Below are 8,400 nucleotides of genomic sequence, written 5' to 3'. Positions count from 1 at the left end.
TGTAGTGGCTCTGTCAACGACTGAAGCAGAGTATATGGCGCTTGTTGAAGCGGTCAAAGAAGGAATTTGGTTAAGGGGCTTAGCGGAGGAGCTTGGATTCAAGCAAGACACAGTGGAGATATCGTGTGACTCTCAAAGTGCATTGTGTCTAGCCAAGAACAATGTGTATCATGAGAGGACTAAGAACATCAGCATAAAGATGCACTTCATTAGGAATATTATCGCTCTAGGTAATGTAAGTGTGAAGAAGATCTGTACTTCTAAGAATCATGTTGATATATTAACCAAGGTTGTTCCGGTTAAAAAGTTTGAGGAAGCGGTGGACTTCCTTGGGATGCCCGAACACTGAGGAGCATTCGGCATCGCCTGGCAAAGCACGAGTTTGATTAACCTAAGAAGTGGATCATGTTTGATGTCATCAAGGTGGAGCTTGTTGGGATTCATCTGGCTACGTCAGAGAATCCGTCATGGACTGCATCAGGATTTGGTGATGGAAATCAAACAAGATTGAGTAACTTAAACCAACACAAGGACGTCATGTTAGGAAAATGAAATGTCCCTTTTATGGAGATACGAAAGTCGGCAGGATCCTGGAAATATTACTTTCATGGAGTTATAGAAGTTGCAAGTATTTTGGAACATTTCCTAATAGGTTTATGGAAATGGGCGAATGCCCTAATCCGACTAGGTTGACCTAATAGACTCCTACTATATAACAGGAGCTCGTGTGTACTCTTTCTCCTTTGTCCAAGAAAAGACCTACGTTGGTTTTGTGAGCTTTGGTTGTGAGAGAAAGAGAGGTTCTATATTCTTTGTACTTGAGATTATAGTGGATTGCCTCTTGCCAGGCCCCAGTGGACGTAAACCATTCTAGGTGAACCACTGGGTAAACAATTTCTTGTGTCCATCTTCTATCTTTTCCGCATTCTTCTTCCTATCTCTATTACTCTACAAACTCAACTTTCTTACTTACGTCGTCGAGTTCGTCAGAGAGTGTATCAGAGAGTTTGTGTGTTTGATTCTAGTTCCCATGCCTCCTATATTCTGAATTCCCAAAATATCTCTCAATTCTTGACGACTATCTTCTTCAATCTTATGTCCAAATTGAATTGAAGATTTCTGGAAATCAATTTGTTGCCCTGAGACAGCCTCATATTCCTTTAAAATCCTGATAATGGTTTGACACTCCTCCTTATTTGCCTTACAAAAGAAAAGACTATCATCTGCAAATAGCAAATGACAGATTGCTGGACAAGCTCTTGCTACCTTTAGACCAGTTAATTGTTTCACTCTCTCCGCCTTCTTATATTCATGATTAATGCCTCAGTGCACATAATAAATAAATACGAAAACAAAGGATCCCCTTGCCATAAGCCCCGCTGTGGAGTGATAAGACCGCGTGGCTGACCATTGAGAAGTACCCTATATTGAACCGAAGAAATACATTCCAGCATTAAGTTGATCCAACGAGGATCAAATCCCATTTTGTGAAGAAGAGCCTCAATAAAGCTCCACTCTATCCTATCATACGCCTTGCTCATATCCGTTTTGATCGCCATAAACTTGTTTTGACAAGACTTATAGGTCCTCAGTCCATAAAACATTTCCTGCGCTATAAGAATATTATCCGAGATTAACCTGCCCGCCACAAAAGCCTATTGTGTCTCCGAAATTAGCCGTGGTAGGCAAATTTTCAATCTTTGACACAAAACTTTCGGGAAAATCATGTGACCAACATTACATAGACTTATCGGCCTTAGTTCCGCCATCCTTGTGGGTCTCTCTATTTTCGGAATCATACATATATTAGTAATATTTAAATGTGGATCTATATTTCCTGTAAGTAGAAAATTATTCACCATCTCAACCACATCCTTCTTAATAACATGCGAGGAATGCTGAAAAAAAGAGCTGTATCCCATCCGGACCTGCCGCTTTCTTCGGGTGCATCATGAATAAAGCTTGTCGGACCTCTTCCTCATTCTCAATAAAATTTGATTCGTTTGGGGGGAAATAGATGGAGCTATCTCTTCCAAAAAACTATCAAATTCCATTAGATCCGTGGTCCTAAACAGACCTTCAAAATAATCGACTGCCACCTTCTCAACTCTGTTCTCTTCGGTTATCCAATTACCCATTTCATCATGGAGTCCCATTATTTTATTACGAACCCTACGCTGTTTTGTCAAGGCATGGTAAAACTTAGTATTAAGATCTCCAGATGAGTACCACATATTCATGCTTTTCTGATGCCAATATTCCTCCTCATCCTTATAGGCCTCTTGTAACTTCCTCGAAACCTCAAGAATCTCCTCTTAGGGTCTATTATTATCCATTTGAACTTCTTCCAGTGCCTGTTGAAGATCTTTAATTTTGTCCTTCCCATATGGTTGATTATCTTTTCGCCATGAAGATATTTCATGACGACAATTATTAATTTTTGTAACAAAATCCACTATTTGTACTCCTTGATTTTCCGTCCAGCCTGCCACAATTGATTCCATGAGACCCTCTTGTCCAATCCATCTCTTATCAAACCTGAACTGTCCCATTTTTTTTCTTGATAAATTATCCTCCAAAAAAGCAACCACAGGGCGATGATCAGAATCCACCATCTTCAAGTATTCTCTGTAAGAACATGAGAAAAGCGTATGTCATTCCTCATTTGCCAAGGCCCGATCCAATCGACATCTGATCATCACTGTTCTTTTTCCTTTGCCCCTCCTTCCTTGCCAAGACAGTGTATTACCTCGAGCCAGAAATTCTAATAGTCCACTATTCCTTATCATGTTGTTAAAAGAAATGAAGGAAGTTGTACATCGTAGGGAACCCCATCCATTCCCAGTGATTTCATTTAAATCTCCAATAATAAACCAAGGTTCCGAACGTGATAATCCAAATCGAATTAGTCTCTCCCAAACCTGTTCTCTTAGCCTTTGTACTGGTTCCCCATAGACAAAAGTAAGGAAAACAAGTTTTCCTTTTGCCACCGCCTCGATATCTATCATTATGTTGGTAGAATATAAGATTTTAACTTCATATTCATTGTTATAAAAAAGGGCTAAATCACCACTCATTCCATTTGGATCCACAGTAACCAAACTATCAAATCCAAAATGAGATTGAAACCTTTGTACGAATTCCAAATCGTGTTTCGTTTCAAATAAAAATAAAAAATCTAGTTTATGTTTGTGTCATATTTCCCGAAGATAACTTATGGACCAGTGACTTCCGAGTCCTCTATAATTCCAGCTTGGTATTTTCATATATAATAATATTTGTAATCGTCTTTATCACATCTGTGAAGCAATATACCCAAAAAACGTACACAAGATGAATTGATTCCTTGCTCCCATATTGTCCGCAAACCCTTGTTATGACTTTTCTGTCCTCTAGGGCATGTCAATGCCCGTAAGTTCAATAAAAATCCTAAAGCTTTCTTCATCTGTTTAACTATTGTTCTATTATAACTATAATTACCAACAAACAAACCACAAATCATCCCATATTTCCATCTCGTAGCCTACAAAAATTAGTCCATTTGTCCTCATGTGCTGCACATAAAAAACTGATCCAGTCCTTGGTTTGATGAGACCAAGTACTGAAACCGCTGCAGTATGGTTGCAAAGACTCGCCTTACGGTCCGTGTAACCAGATAATTACCGCGACACCAATCCATTCCCATCACCCACAGAGCAAACCATATCGAAACAAAACAAGCATGAGCCCTCCTTAAATAGGACCATTTACATTCACCAGTTAAAATTGTCTGATAAAAATATTGAAGATGATTTCCTTCACTATGCTTTTGTTCCCATAAGACAAAATACCGTACGACTAAAGAGCCCATTATTTTCACCATTACATGTACCCAAACTTTGCCAACAAGTTGATCTGTATAATATCTATATGCTTCGACCATACAGTGCCATAGCCAGAATGCAACTAATATGCTCCATAAGTCTTTTCTCATTAAAACCATTACACTCTTTGCCTGGTACTGCTTTGAAGTTGACCATTGTGCACTCAAAGCATCACCATTATATCGGTTATTGTCCTGACCACAAAGCTGATGATAAAATAAGCCCATAATCCTGACATGATCCTCATTGTAGCAGCTAGAGTCAATCTGCATTTGGTTTGATGAGACCAAACGCAGTACCATCTCCAAAACCGATCCCAGAACCAGATACCATCTTGCCTCGTTTTTGAATCAGAGCCCGATAACACCATCTATCCTCAGTGCAATCCAGGATATAACAAACACACAAATAAGAACAAATAAACTGAGGCAAATATTTGTGAAGATCATACTCACAACACGCCCATACCAGCAAATCCTACAATAATTTTTATTCCATTGCATAATCATAATAATAAAACCAGACAGAGTGAGACATCTTTTCCCTACAAACGACCTCCAAACCAAAAGATTTTATACTCCGATCTTGCAGCCAATACTGAAATACTAGAACACCAAAGAACCACAGACACAATGCAAAACAGAGTGCTCTGCGAGCTTATTAAAAAAAAAAAAAAAAAACAGAAACACCATCAACCAAGACCTGCCATCGTAACTTGATCCTAATGAGAAATGATGACCATATCCTAGCTTTCCAAACCCCATTGCTATTAGATCGTGGAAACCTCTGTTGAATCCAGACGAATCTCCTATTGAAAGGAAAAAAAGATAGTACCTTGATTATCCAAAACACCACCAATTGAAGACCCGAGATCCGTAGATTCTCCGTTAACAAATCGCAGCCCCAAACAATCCTGACAGATCCCCTCGAATGAAATCGTCTTGTTCTTTTCTTTGCTTGCTAGTATCGTAATCGTGATGAAGATTCGGGTTATACTTCTCCTTTCCGGATCCCACCGTCGAAATCTCTTCGAAACCGTTGATCTAGATCGCCATCGCCATCGCCTTTTTTTAGGTTATAAGGTTGACATTTTCTATACTAAAAATACATTTAATAGTTTCTAGATAAATAAATAAATGAACGGCAGAAAATGTAATATTGAAAACAAACCAATGACATCCAAACAAATATCATGTTTTCATTGTTTTGATTGTTAGAGAAAATAAATTAGCTAATTATAAATTGTTTTCTACACTGAAAGTAGAAGTAGGTAATAAGTATTTTGAGTTTAGTTTGTGTTGGTTAACGTAGTAAACCATAGAGTCATGACAACAATTGCATTTCATGGAGATTTTGTATTGTGTAAGGTGAGTGTTAGGATTGTAGTCCTACTTGCGCTTTAGAATTTAGAATAAATTAGATACCAATGACTTGTGTTTTATTCACTTTCATAAGAGTTAACTTAATAACACACAACCAAGCTCTCTAGACAAAAGCTAAAATTAAAAGAAGAAAATATTTTCTTTTGTCTCAATTAGCTCTCGTGCTTTTCTGAATCGAATGCTCACAAATATAACGACATATACTTGCCAACAAAACAAAATACAAATGCTACACCATTTGTAATATTACATTCTTATACTATATTAATTGGACTATCAAATAAAATTATTGTTAAGTATAGATGTTACACAAATATTTAAATTTTATACTTGTACATTAATCACCTGCAACATCTCTTCTTCTCTTCTTCTTTAATTGAACTCAAGAGGTGGAGCATAGCCTACAAACCAATTGAGCCCCCACAATCAGCTTCTTATGGTATGACATCATCTCCCCTTTCTACATGTTTTGCTAATTCAATTCAACTTAAGGTTATTTCTCAGCTCATTTCGTGTGCTTTTATCAATATGTCAAGCTCACGCTAACTACGGTCTTGCCATGTACTCGCCTTAGCCTTTCTTTTTTCCTTGATTAACTTCATTTTCGATATCAATTTGGGAGTGGCCCGCTTGCAATTGTTAAAAACGTTATACCCATATTTGTTTGGCTCGTTGTAGGCTTTTGTAGCCAGAGCCCACAAAATTAATTCTCACCTCAACATTAATTATATATCAACATTATTTGTTAACCAATTCTTTTTTTTAAATAATCACTGTCATTGATTTCAATGTTCAAAAACATACAAAAAGACTTTTACAATAGAGATATTTCTGTTTAACAAAATTCGATAAGATACACATACAATACAATCAAGGTTGGTTGTTTATAAAGCTTGCAAAAGTTCTAATCAAAAACCGTTTTTACTGCAGTGCTTCCGGTCCTCGAAAATTCTAATCCTTCATAAGCTTTAAATAAGCCATAAGCGTAAAATAAGCTGCAATGATAACCAAAAGAATCATTTTGAAACAGTTATAAAAAGGTACGGGAAAGGCCAAGAGAGATATATATACAATGTAAGTGTTTCACTGTTGTTTTCACCAAAGCAAGATAGGAGAATAAAAGAGGGATTCAGGAGAGAGATGATACTTTTTCAACTTTCCTTTGGCATATCTGTAAAAAGATGTCGAGCTTCACCATGAAACAGCTGAAAAACATTCCAAAACATATGTAAAAACACATCAGACAACAGTTTAGACAAAGTAATATAATACAACTTTAAGAAGCATCTTACACAAACTTGGAGACTTCAAAGATGGCATGACGGATTGCAATCAGAAGCAGAACGACCAAGGGCAACCTGCATCAAGTAGAAGAAGAACCTGGAACAATAAGAACCAAACTACAAATCAAAGACTTAATGTAACATATATTAGACAGAGCTCTTAGTATTATGTAGATCATAGAGCTTCTTTTAAACATTTTTCATATCTTTAAATTTGTTTTCCAAACTCTGGTTGATGTTAGATCTATCAAATAAGACAGTATCTAGGTGACGGATATAAGAAAACTTACAATTCTTTGGCTGATTTTATTGACATAGAATGTTTAAACTTATCAGATCCTCATGATGCACCATATAAATCATTGGAATCTGTAAAAAAAATGATTGTTAAATCATATCATATTGTGTCTAACGTAAATAACTTACCAAGAGTTTTCAGGACAATGATTTAAGGCAAGATATTTCAACAGATGGAAAAGCAAGCCATAAGATGATTCAAGTGCCAAGGTTCAGACTCTGAAGTGTGAAGAACGTAATCGAATTTTTTCTTCGATGGCTATAGACTAAAACCAAAAAACAAAACAGTGAACAGAACTAAAAATAACCCAGAAATCAAATCAAAGAGCCTGTAATTGTCAAATGTTTGGTATCTTAAATTGTAAAGCTCAAATATCTTCATTGAAAAGGAAAGAGATTTATAATTACTTTCGCTGGAATTACCTTAACGCCGTGGTGGAGTATGTAGACGCCCATAGGCTCGCCGCCCAATATTCTTCGCCTCCTAGAAACGAAACAACCTCATCCCAATTGTGGAAGAACATCTTCCAGACTTTGAGTCAGAAAGAAAAACTTGAGAGATAGCCATTTTCCAGAAACTAAATGGAGTTATCTGTTTGAATAGATCGGTAGGATGATCTCGAGAATAGGGATGCTAACCTTTATAAACTGAGGTTTCCACCGTTTTGCAAGAGCGAAGCAAACAATAAATGTAGATCGTGGATAATGGAATCAAGGAGGATTTTAAGAAGATGAATCTGAAACTGGTAAAGATCAGGCTTAGAGGAAGAAGACGAATCGAAACCCTAGAGTTTGAGACTACATCACGACGGCGGAGAAGAATAAGGGTTCAACCCTTGAAACAGAAAACACGCGACTTGCTCTTTTTCAGATGGGCTTTACAAAGCTTCATTAAAAAATCATGTGAAATCAAAAACCCAAACGAATATTAATCTTGAATAAATGAAACGCTGAGTTTTAAGTTTGGGAGGCACCAAAAACTTAGAATTTTTTACTTGGAACTGACGTGGCTGAACAGGAGGGAAGAACAGGAGAGAAGTAAACATTCTTTTATATATATAATGATAGAAAGATATTTAATAAAAGGGTACATCAATCTTGTATAAGTAGATTTTTTTAGAATGATTTTTTTTTAATAATATAGACTAGATTTTAATCATCACTTTCGTGCAGATACTTTTTGTTTTATAAATATATTTGCTATTATTACAAATTTTTTAAATATATAATTTCTATTTTAGTGTTATATATTGTGTAACCCTCTATTATTATTGTTTATATTTTTTCTTCGGCATTTTTAATATATAGTGATTTGCTTAACAAATTTTACTTTGTTATTAATTTTTTTTCCTTACTAATATATTTCAAGCTAGGTACAGTCAAATAACAATATGAAATGACCAAATAAAGAATCTCCTTCAAAATATGTTTTTTCTTTAATTTATACATTTTGCATATTTTTAAATTTATTTATAATATAGAAACTGATTAAGATAATTTATATTTACATGTTATGTTTACAAATATTCTTTTAGCATCTATCATTTTAGTATTTAACGGAATTTATAACTAAAA

The 8,400-nt window shown here is 35.8% G+C and overlaps 1 long non-coding RNA gene across 5 annotated transcripts; it reads right to left on the bottom strand.

The window, feature by feature from the left end:
• Nucleotides 1-6,024: 6,024 nt before the first annotated feature.
• LOC106306793 lies at nt 6,025-7,689 on the bottom strand. 5 transcript variants are annotated; one of them, XR_001263189.1, is made up of 6 exons: nt 7,465-7,689; nt 6,955-7,357; nt 6,819-6,897; nt 6,538-6,603; nt 6,393-6,450; nt 6,025-6,240 (listed from the first exon to the last, which is right to left on the bottom strand). It is a non-coding gene; the product is annotated as an uncharacterized LOC106306793 (long non-coding RNA). The 5 variants fall into 5 exon arrangements; XR_001263190.1 differs by having other exon boundaries at nt 6,819-7,091; nt 7,249-7,357; XR_001263191.1 differs by having other exon boundaries at nt 7,249-7,357.
• Between the last annotated feature and the right edge of the window lie 711 nt (nt 7,690-8,400).

Source organism: Brassica oleracea, chromosome C1 (assembly GCF_000695525.1).
Source record: "Brassica oleracea var. oleracea cultivar TO1000 chromosome C1, BOL, whole genome shotgun sequence".
Taxonomy (NCBI): domain Eukaryota; kingdom Viridiplantae; phylum Streptophyta; class Magnoliopsida; order Brassicales; family Brassicaceae; genus Brassica; species Brassica oleracea.
Note: the sequence above shows the minus strand (reverse complement) of the source record. Positions and strands in the feature narration are given on the sequence as shown.